The sequence below is a fragment of the Suncus etruscus genome, chromosome 14 (assembly GCF_024139225.1).
Source record: "Suncus etruscus isolate mSunEtr1 chromosome 14, mSunEtr1.pri.cur, whole genome shotgun sequence".
Taxonomy (NCBI): Eukaryota; Metazoa; Chordata; class Mammalia; order Eulipotyphla; family Soricidae; genus Suncus; species Suncus etruscus.
The window spans coordinates 81,685,752-81,695,214 of NC_064861.1; the positions used below are offsets into that span (position 1 = coordinate 81,685,752).

General features: G+C 49.0%; 1 non-coding gene and 1 pseudogene across 1 annotated transcript; both read left to right on the top strand.

Moving 5' to 3' along the window:
* The first annotated feature begins 352 nt into the window (after positions 1–352).
* Positions 353–2,241, top strand: LOC126028496 (nucleolar protein 56-like; annotated as a pseudogene).
* Positions 2,242–9,078: 6,837 nt separating this feature from the next.
* On the top strand, positions 9,079–9,197 carry LOC126028813 (5S ribosomal RNA). Its single transcript, XR_007502522.1, has one exon. It is a non-coding gene; the product is annotated as a 5S ribosomal RNA (ribosomal RNA).
* Positions 9,198–9,463: the final 266 nt, after the last annotated feature.

The following is a 9,463-nucleotide window of genomic DNA, read 5'->3' on the forward strand; positions in this document are numbered from 1 at the left end:
TGTTCAAGCTGTAGGGGGCTGGGACTTGGTACCTAGGGGCAGAGAGACTGATGGGACACTTGGGCCCTAAGGTTTAAAAGGCACCTAGACAGGGCTGGGGTCAGAGCCAGGCCTCTGGGGAGGAATCTGGGGGAGGAAGGGGCAGTGTACATCCAGATGTACGAGTCTCTTCCTCTGTCCTCTGGCGCCTCATATCATATTCCCAGTCCTGTGTACTACAATGGGGTACACTCTGTCCTGGCATCTAGAGTGGGGTCAGGGGCTCTGGCCTCAGACTACAGCTATGTGGGATCAGCTGCAGATAATGATGAAATTTTTCAGGGCCCAGGAGCTGTGTGGTCTAGGTAGAAAAATGGTGGAGAAGGGGGAAGGTGAAGGGAAGGAAGAGGAGACAGGGATGGAGGAGACAGGGGGAAAATTTGGGGTAGTAAGAAAGTGGAGAGAGGTGGGGAGGAGATGCATATTAAGAAAAGTATGGGCCCCAGGGCCCAGCATATTTTTCAAATCCTTGAAGACAAGGGGCAACACCCCAAAATATGGACTCATTTTCCACTCTACTTTCATTGGTCGAGCAGCTGCCATGAACAAAGGCCGCATCTCCAGATACCTGGCAAACAAATGCAGTATTGCCTATGAATCGATTGCTTCTCTGAAGTGCCCACAAGTGTGTTTGGCGAGAAACTTCGAGAGCAAGTTGAGGAGCGGCTATCCTTCTATGAGATGGGAGTGACTCCACGGAAGAATCTGGTTGTCATGAAGGAGGCAATGGTTGAGGCAGAGGAAGCGGCTGCTGAGACTGCCAGAAAACTGCAGAAGGAAGAGAAGAAACGCTTGAAGAAGGAAAAGAAACGCTTGGCCGCAGCTGCCCTTGCCTCTTCAGAAAACAGCACCCCCGAGACCACTACCCCTGAGGAGTGTGAGGAGCCAAGTGAAAGGCCCAAAAAGAAGAAAAAGAAAAAAAAAACAAAAAAACTGGGAGGTGCCTCAAGAGAACGGATGAAGAACCCTCTGCCTCCAAACCCAAGAAGAAAAAGGCATTTTCCATGGAAGAGCAAATTAATAGTGATGATCTTGAAGAGACCACTGTCACTGTAAGTCTTCCTAAGAGGAAGAGGTCACCAGCTAGTGATCAGGAAGCTGAAAACAAGGTTTCCAAGAAAAAGAAGCGGAAATTCTCCCTTAAGAAGGAGCCACTCGGGCCGGGCGGTGGCGCTAAAGGTAAGGTGCCTGCCTTGCCTGCGCTAGCCTTGGACGGACCGCGGTTCGATCCCCCGGTGTCCCATATGGTCCCCCAAGCCAGGAGCAACTTCTGAGCACATAGCCAGGAGTAACCCCTGAGCGTTACCGGGTGTGGCCCAAAAACCAAAAAAAAAAAAAAAAAAAAAAAAAAAGAAGGAGCCACTCAGCAGCCCTGAAGAAACTGGGTGCAGCATTAAGAGTAATAGCAGTGCCAAGAAAAAGAAAAAGTCACAAAAACAATCTCAGGAAGACTAAAAGGACATTTGAGTGACACCCTGTACCCCCAATAAAGACATTTAAATTCCACCAAAAAAAAAAAAGTATGGGGGGGGGGGTCAGAGAGGTAGCATGGAGGTAAGGTGTTTACCTTGCATGCAAAAGGACAGCATCCCATATGGTCCCCTGAGCCTGCCAGGAGCAATTTCTGAGCGTAGAGCCAGGAGTAACCCCTGAGCGCTGCCGGGTATGACCCAAAAACCAAAAAAAAAAAAGAAATAAAAAGAAGAAAAGGATGGGGAGCTGGAGAGACAGCACAGCGGTAAGGCATTTGCCTTGCACGAAGCAGAACAGAATGGACGGTAGTTTGAATCCCAGTATCCGATATGGTTCCCCATGTCTGCAAGAAGTGAATTCTGGGCACAGAGCCAGGAGTAACATCCCATTGCCCCCCCCCCAAAATAGAACAAAGATGTGAGCAGATCCATTCCCAGAGCAAAAAGGCATGAGGTGAAGGCCAAGAAATGGGGATGGTGGGGACAAGATATGGAAATGAGAGAAATGTAGGGGCAGAGGAACAGAGACACCACAGATGGTGCGGGGGACAGAGTAAGATGAAGATGAGACCCAGGGAGTCAAGCAGACAGGGGTGGGGAACAGAAACACAAGGATGAGTGTGGAAAGAGAGGAGAGGGGAGATGGGTGGGACAGAGGGGTGCAGTCAGTCAGGGGCCTCAGGGGCTCCAGCCTGATGCTGCTCCATTTTCAGCCTGCCTCATGCCCTAGTAGCTTCAGACCAGAGTCACAAAGAGAAAAGCCAAGATTGGGGACCAGAATGTGGCCAGAGCACTTGCCTTGTATGAGGCCCTGGATTCAATTCTTTCTAGTCTCTAGAACTCTACTGGTTATGGCCTGGGGGGAAAAAAGTAATAAAAAAAAAAAGAAAATTGGGGCCGGGAAGGTGGCGCTAGAGGTAAGGTGTCTGCCTTGTAAGCGCTAGCCAAGGAAGGACCGTGGTTCGATCCCCCGGTGTCCCATATGGTCGCCCCAAACCAGGGGCGATTTCTGAGCGCATAGCCAGGAGTAACCCCTGAGCATCAAACAGGTGTGGCCCAAAAACCAAAAAAATGAAAGGAAGGAAGGAAGGAAGGAAGGAAGGAAGGAAGGAAGGAAGGAAGGAAGGAAGGAAGGAAGGAAGGAAGGAAGGAAGGAAGGAAGGAAGGAAGGAGGGAGGGAAGGAGGGAAGGAAGGAAGGGAGGGAGGGAGGGAGGGAGGGAGGGAGGGAGGGAGGAAAGAGAGAGAGAGAGGAAGGAAGGAAGGAAGGAAGGAAGGAAGGAAGGAAGGAAGGAAGGAAGGAAGGAAGGAAGGAAGGAAGGAAGGGAGGGAGGGAGGGAGGGAGGGAGAGAGGGAGGGAGGAAAGAGAGGGAGGGAGGAAAGAGAGAGAGGAAGGAAGGAAGGAAGGAAGGAAGGAAGGAAGGAAGGAAGGAAGGAAGGAAGGAAGGAAGGAAGGAAGAAAGAAAGAAAGAAAGAAAGAAAGAAAGAAAGAAAGAAAGAAAGAAAGAAAGAAAGAAAGAAAGAAAGAAAGAAAGAAAGAAAGAAAGAAAGAAAGAAAGAAAAACAAACCCTAAATAGTCCAAGTGCAGTCCTGGCTAAGTGGCGCTGTCTGGGAGCCTGCAGCCAGTACTGCCAGGTCTGCAGTATCTTTAGGCAAGATACTGGATCCATCTTTATTCCTCTTGTTTTTAGCATCTGGAAAAAGGGGACAGCAGCACTAAAGGGCACAGTTTTCAATATGTTATTGATTAGCCTGCATCTGACAGAGCAGAAGGGGCTCCTGAAATAATATTAATAAACGGAGTGATTGTGACTTGGCCTTGCCAGTTCGATCTTGTCCCAGAGAAGCCGGACATTGCCACATGGGCGAATAGCTGATTCTCAGACACCGGCCTAGGGTCTGAAAGCGGCCACACACCACAAGGCTGATTATTACCCGGCACTCAGGCACGCATGGGGCACAGCCAGCCAGGCCCACACACTTAGTCTGTGCAACTGCAGCGACAGCTGTTCTAGGGTCCCCAGCTACTAGAGTGCCACACAGGGTGCTGGAGCACTCCCAGCACTGCATCTAAGCTACCCTGGGGATGTGGGATGGGGCCAGGCCACAGTTGTCCTTGGGGGGAGACAGTGACATCAGGAACACAGGGGTCCTGGATCTGTAGGTGTGGGCTCCAATAGTAGCAGATGCACCATGCTGGGGGAAGGGCCGGCAAGTTAGACTTCCTGCAGAGACTTCTGGGGCACTGCCAGTTTTGGGGGCTTCCAAACCATCTCAGTATAAGGCTGGGGTGGTGTCGGGAGGGAGATTTCAGCTGCAGTAGAAGATAAAGAGGGGTAGGGTGAGGGAAGGGGGGCTGGGTTCTGGTTCTCACCTGGGCAGGCAGTGGCACCCTGGAGAAGATGGAAGGCACTGTGTCATAGGGGCGCAGGTAGCGTACCCCTCCCCCAGCTCCACTGGAGCAGGAGGCCATGAAGTGCTCACTTGCACAGGTGCTGTTTGGTGGTAGCTGGGCACCCAGTGCTCTCGTCACATTGCCACAGCCCATGTGCTGCATCCAGGTCTGCAGTGGAAATCTGAAGGGTGGCAGGAGTTAGAGGGTTAAGCCCAAGCCTGAGGTTCTGGTCTCCAAATCTGTGCTCCTGCACCAAAAAACACTGACAAACTCTCACGAACCCACAGCATTTTTTGGTTTGTTTTGGGGCCACACCCAGCATACTTCTGTTTATGCACTGAGGGATCATTCCTGGCTGGATTGGGGGACCGTATAGAGTCCCAGGGACTGAACTTAGGTCAGCCATGTGCAAGGTAAGCATCTCATTCCCTTCCCTGCTTTACTATCTTCCAGTCCAAATAAAAGTCTTTTTATTGTTATTGTTTTGTTTTGGGGCCACCTCCAGGAGAGCTCAGGACATATTTCTGGTTCTGTGCTCAGGGCTCACTGTTAGTAAACTCAGGGGACCATATGGGATGCCTTGGATTGAACCCAGGTTAGTCATGTGCAAGGCAATGCCCTACCCACTGTACTATTGCTCCAGCCCCAAAAGTCATTATTTGTGGGGGAGGATACGCCCCCTGGCCTTGTTGCTCAGAAATTATTCTAGCAATGCTCAGGGGACCAGATGGGATGCCAGAGATCGAAGCCAGATCAGTCAAGTGCAAGGCATATGCTCTAGCTGCTGCACTATTGCCGTGTCCTCACCCAAATTATTTTTTAAATTGAAATCACTGAATTAAGAACGTCAATAAATTCCATTGAATATTTAGATAATTATACCTCACAGAAGCCATATATGTTTTTCTGCTATGTAAACTACTGACCACCTCTTTCTTCTTTGCAAACTCAGAATGACTAGATAAATGTATAAAAACCCTGCTCTTTGAATAAATGGGCTAGATCCAAATCTAGTCACAATTCGCTGACTCCTATGCCCAGTCTCCTATAGGACCTTGCTGCCGTGTCCAGCCATTCCTACCTAACCCCGAGCGGTCCATGGCACTTAAACTTTCAAGTATGTCTTTCCTTGGTTTGTCTTTTTTTTTTTTTTTTTGGTGTTTGGGCCACATCCGGCAGTGCTCAGGAATAGCACCTGGAAGGCACGAGGGACCATATGGGACACTGGGATTCGAACCAACCACCTTAGGTCCTGGATCGGCTGCTTTCGAGACAAATGCCACTGTGCTATCTCTCCAGCCATGGTTTGTCTTATTTTTTTTTTTTATTTTGGTTTTGGGGCCACACCCAGTGATGTTCCTTGCTATGCGCTCAGAATCCTGGCTTGGGGGACCATATGGGACATCGGGGAATTGAACTGTGGTCTGTCCAAGGCTAGTGCGGGCAAGGCAAATGCCCTACCATTTGCACCACCGCTCTGGCCCCTTTGGTTTGTCATTTTATGTATCAGAATATTGCTGCCATTAGTTCTGATCGCGTGGACAGGACTTCTCTGACTGAGGATGATTTCTTGCTTTTCCTGGGAGGATCAGAGAGGGATGACTTCGTTTCATATGGCGACTGAGGAAGTTCTGACTGGAGAAGGCCAGAGAGCACAATGGACATGGATGAATTTCTGTCTTTGGTTCTGCTGCAAACACACGACTTGGCAGCCTCCACAGCACTCCCCCTTCCAATCAGGAGATCAGCAAAGGCTTCATCCCACAATACCCTGCTACTGCCCGAAGGTGTTCGTAGGTCTCCAGCATCACATCTTTGTAGAGCTTCCTCTGAGAGGCGTCCAGGCACAGCTACTCCTCAGGGGAGAAGCTCACGGCCACATCAGGGAAGGTCACCGTGTTCTGAAGACAGGACGTCAGACGATGAGGCCTCATATTCTCCAGCCTGGATTATTCTCAAAGAGTAATAGCAATGCCCATTGCACAAACTTCTGGCTGAGACCCTGCAGCTCCGGGGAGCTCAGAGCATCCCTCGAGGGACAGTGAAGAGAAGTCCTGAGGTCACAGGGATCCCCAAAACTGGTTTGGGATAGTTGATGGCAATGGTGGCAAAATGGCACTTCCCTCTCATGGTCTGGCCCCCTCAAAATGTTTTTAAATGACAAAATAATTAAAGGCTGAAGAACCAGGAGTAAGTCCTTAACACCACTTGGTGTAGACCTAAAACAAAGCAAAACAAAACAAAACATGACAAATTGATCACCACCTCTCTGGCCTCCCTCCAACCCCTTTTAATAAAAGTTAATAATACCCAGGGGCCGGAGTGGTGGTGCAAGTAGTAGGGCATTTGCCTTGCACATGCTAACCTAGGACAGACCTTGGCTTGATCTCCTGGTGTCCCATATGGTCTCCCAAGCCAGGAGTGATTTCTGAGCATAGAGCCAGGAGTAACCCCTGAGCATCAACGGGTGTGGCCCAAAAAGCAAAAAAAAAAAAAAAAGTAAATACCCAGCAGGGCCAGAGAGAAAATGCAGATGGTACAGTGCTTGCTTACCTTCCATGTGGTTGACTATGTTTCCATCCCTGAAACCACATGGTCCCCAAAGTTAGCGAGGAAAAACTAAAGCACTGAGCTGGGAATCGCCCCTGAGCACCACAGGTGTGACCCAAAATCTGTCTTCAAAAGAAAAACTCACCTTTTGCTTCTTAGGGTTCTCAGCTCTACTGGGTGTTAAAAGTGGGGGCAGGGCAGAGAGTACAGCAGGTAAGGCACTTGCCTTGCATGCATCTGACCTGTATTCAATCTCCAGCATCCCACATAGTCCCCCAAGCACTGCCAGGAATAATTCCTCTGTGCAGAGCCAGGAGTAACCCCTGAGCATCGAGGGGTGTGGGCCAAAAACAAAAACAAAATGGGGAGAGGAAGAGTCATTGGAGAGCAGGACTTCTTTCAGGCAGGAAGTGAATTGCAGGGAGGCGGGCAGCTGAGGTGGAGGACAGAAGAGCTGATTCGGGGAAGAGCCTTGGCACCCAGAGTGCAGAACGCCAGGCACACGGCCAGATTTGGCCAGGAACCTTGCCTGCCGCAGTCCTACCACCTCCATCTGGAAGTCAGATCCCAGCCTCACTTATCCTGGACACACCAAGTCCCTACAGCGGCAATCTGAAGGCCCCATATCTGTCCATTTCAACTTTTATTTCAGGCCACAATGGCCCTAATTAAGGCTATATTTCAGGCTTCTTTGTAGTTGGTGGGACAATATAACTGGCCAACAAACACTTTGTGTTATTCAGGACATGAAGGAATGAAGCAATTGGGTAGGCTAGATAGTACAGCTGTGTTTGTCTCACACACAGCTGACCAGGATTCAATCTCCAGCTCTTTATATGGTCCCCTGAGCTTCTTCAGGAGTGATCCCTGAGCACGGAGCCAGGATAAACTAAGAGGACCATTGGGTGTGGCTCCCAAACTCCACCCTCCCAGAAAAAAAACCTTCCTTGTTTGGACTTGTTCTTATTTTCTTTTGTTCCTCTAAATGGAAATGGACAATACCACTCTATAAAAACCTACTTAAGGGCCAGAGAAGTAGGACAATGGCAAAATACTTAGTTTGTATGTGATTCAATTCCTGACACCATACAAGGTTCCCTGGTCTTGCCAGGAGTAATCTCTGAGCACTGCTGAGTGTGGCCTCTGAACAAAAACAACAACAAAGCAAAAATGAACTTACCTTAGGGACATAGTCTGTGGAGCTGAAGTGTTAGTAGAGCGAGAAGGGCATTTGTCTTGCACAGAGCTGACCCAGGTTGGCATTCCATATGGGCTCCACAGCCCATCAGTAATGATTCCTAAGTGAGCCAAGAATTAACTTGTTACCTCTGAGCACTGCTGGATATGGCCCAACACTCCCTCTCCAAATCATAAAAATAAGAACATAGCCTGTGGTCTTTTTGTTTTTGTCTTTGGGCCACACCTGGTGACGCTCAGGGGTCACTCCGGGCTATGAGCTCAGAAATCACTCCTGGCTTGGGGGACCATATAGAAATCTAAGGGATCGAACCACAGTCCGTCCTAGGTTAGCACGTGCAAGGCAGATGCCTTACCACTTTCGCTACAGCTCCAGGCCCTGCCTGTGGTCTTTTTTTTTTTTTTTTTTTGGTTTTTGGGCCACACCCGGCAGTGCTCAGGGGTTACTCCTGGCTGTCTGCTCAGAAATAGCTCCTGGCAGGCACGGGGGACCATATGGGACACCGGGATTCGAACCAACCACCTTTGGTCCTGGATCGGCTGCTTGCAAGGCAAACTTGTGCTATCTCTCCGGGCCCGCCTGTGGTCTTTTTAACACAGCAGGTATTGCTGGTCAACTGTGGTTTCAGCTGCAGGTCTGCATAGTACTGCAGTCTACAGGGTTAAAATATTTATAAGCCTCATTGATTTAGAACAGTGATTTGTTTCATTGTATGGTCTTTGGGTTACACCTGTGGTGCTCAGGGCTTACTCCTGGCTTTGCTCAAGGGACCACATGGGATGCTGAGAACTGAGCTCGGTTCAGTTACATACAAGGCAAATGCCCTATCTGCTGTACTGTCACTCTGGCCCTGATTTTTTATTATTTGTTTATTGGTTTGGGGGCACACCCTGTAGTGTTCAGGTTTTTCTCCTGATTCTGCACTCAAGGATAACTCCTGGCAGGCTCTGGAGACCGGACATCAAACCTGGGTTGGATGCAGAAAAGGAAAATACCATACCCAGTATACTATCATCCAAGCCCTGGCTTTTTATTTGTAAATGAAAGGTAATTATATTACTGAATAAAAGAAAAATGTATACAAGAAAAGTTTGGGATCATCTTTACCACATACTACTTCTGTAATAAAATTCCAAGTTTCAACTCTGAAGATATTCACAAGATAGATTTTTTTTTTTAGCATGTGACCACATTGTCTGTGTGGTTAAGTTTGGTTTTGTTTGTTTGTTTTTGGGTCACACCCGGCAGCAATCAGAGGTTCCTCCTGGCTCTATGCTCAGAAATCGCTCCTGGCAGGCTCGGGGACCATTATGGGATGCCAGGATTCGAACCACTGTCCTTCTGCATGCAAGGCAAACATCCTACCTCCATACTATCTCTCTGGCCCCTTGTTTTTTTGTTTTGTTTTGGTTGAAATCAGAAACAGTCTACAGCCATACCATCCTGAATGTGCCCAATCTCATCTGATCTCGGAAGCTAAGCAGGGTCGGGTCTGGTTAGTACTTGGATGGGAGACCACTTGGGAATACCAGGTGCTATAGGCTTAAAAAAGGGGGGCGGGGGAGACACGGAGAAATAGCACAGTGGCAAGGCATTTGCCTTGCATGCAGAAAGACGGTGGTTCGAATCCCAGCATCCCATATGGTCCCCCAAGCTTACTGGGGGCAATTTCTTTTCTTTTTTCTTTTTTTTTTTTTTTTTTTTTTTGGTGTTTAGGCCACACCCGACGGTGCTCAGAGGTTATTCCTGGCTGTCTGCTCAGAAATAGCTCCTGGCAGGCACGGGGGACCATATGGGACACCGGGATTCG